This window comes from Sesamum indicum, unplaced genomic scaffold (genome assembly GCF_000512975.1).
Source record: "Sesamum indicum cultivar Zhongzhi No. 13 unplaced genomic scaffold, S_indicum_v1.0 scaffold00212, whole genome shotgun sequence".
NCBI lineage: Eukaryota > Viridiplantae > Streptophyta > Magnoliopsida > Lamiales > Pedaliaceae > Sesamum > Sesamum indicum.
In genome coordinates, this window is record NW_011628106.1 from 4,139 (window position 1) to 6,157 (window position 2,019).

Consider the following 2,019-nt stretch of genomic DNA (forward strand, 5'->3'; position numbering starts at 1 on the left):
GCAGTTTTGCACGATTTTTTTAAAGCAAGTTCGTTTCCCTTTTACACTAACTTGTGGTTATTATTATGCTTAACAAATTTACCACACAAATGCATGAGACTAGACCTACGTTTGGTTCAAGTTTCGTCGAATTGTGAGAACGTTGAAAATTTAGCTGTTTTGTACGGTTTTATAAAAGCAAGTTCGTTTCCCTTTTACACTGACTTGTAGTTATTATTACGCTTAGCAAATTTACCACACAAATGCATGGGTCAAGACCTACGTTTGGTTCGAGTTTCGTGGCATTCGGAGAACATTCAAAATTTAGCTGTTTTGCATGGTTTTAGTAAAGCAAGTTCTTTTCCCTTATACACTAACTTTTATTTATTATTACGCTTTGCAAATTTACGACACAAATGCATGGGTGTAGACCAACGTTTGGATCAAGTTTCGTTGAATTCTAAGAACATTCAAAATTTAGCTGTTTTGCACGGTTTTATTAAAGCAAGTTCTTTTTCCTTTTACACCAACTTCTTGTTATTAGTACGCTTAGCAAATTTACCACACAAATGCATGGGCCTACGTTTGGGCCAATTTCGTGGAATTCTGAGAACGTTCAAAATTTAACTGTTTTCGTCGTTTTTATTAAAGCAAGTTCATCTCCCTTTTACACAAACTTGTAGTTATTATTACGCTTTCCGAATTTACCACACAAATGCATTCGTTTAGACCTACGTTTGGGTCAAGTTTCGTGCAATTCTAAGAACGTTCAAAATTTAGCTGTTTTGCACGGTTTTACTAAAGCAAATTCGTTTCACGTTTACACTAACTTGTAGTTATTATTACGCTTAGCAAATTTACTACACAAATACATGGGACTAGACCAACGTTTGGGTCAAGTTTCGTGGAATTCTATGAACGTTCAATATTTAGCTGTTTTGAACGGTTTATTAAAGCAAGTTCGTTTCCATTTATACACTAACTTGTAATTATTGTTACACTTAGCAAATTTACCACACAAATGCATGGGTCTAGACCTACATTTGGGTCATGTTTCATGGAATTCTGAGAAAACGTTTAAAACTAAGCAGTTTTGCACGATTTTTCTAAAGCAAGTTCATTTCCCTTTTAAACTAACTTGTAGTTATTATTATGCTTAACAAATTTACCACACAAATGCATGAGACTAGACCTACGTTTGGTTCAAGTTTCGTCGAATTGTGAGAACGTTGAAAATTTAGCTATTTTGCACGGTTTTATTAAAGCAAGTTCGTTTCCCTTTTACACTGACTTGTAGTTATTATTACGCTTAGCAAATTTACCACACAAATGCATGGGTCAAGACCGACGTTTGGTTCGAGTTTCGTGGAATTCTGAGAACATTCAAAATTTAGTTGTTTTGCATGGTTTTAGTAAAGAAAGTTCGTTTCCCTTATACACTAACTTTTATTTATTATTACGCTTTGCAAATTTACGACACAAATACATGGGTGTAGACCAACGTTTGGATCAAGTTTCGTTGAATTCTAAGAACATTCAAAATTTAGCTGTTTTGCACGGTTTTATTAATGCAAGTTCTTTTTCCTTTTACACCAACTTCTTGTTATTAGTACGCTTAGCAAATTTAGCACACAAATGCATGGGCCTACGTTTGGGTCAATTTCGTGGAATTCTGAGAACGTTCAAAATTTAACTGTTTTGGTCGTTTTTATTAAAGCAAGTTCGTCTCCCTTTTACACAAACTTGTAGTTATTATTACGCTTTCTGAATTTACCACACAATTGCATGAGTTTAGACCTACGTTTGGGTCAAGTTTCGTGCAATTTTAAGAACGTTCAAAATTTAGTTGTTTTGCACGGCTTTATTAAAGCAAATTCGTTTCACGTTTACACTAACTTGTAGTTATTATTAAGCTTAGCAAATTTACTACACAAATAGATGGGGCTAGACCAACGTTTGGGTCAAGTTTCCGTGGAATCTATGAACGTTCAATATTTAGGCTGTTTTGAACGGTTTATTAAAGCAAGTTCGTTTCCATTT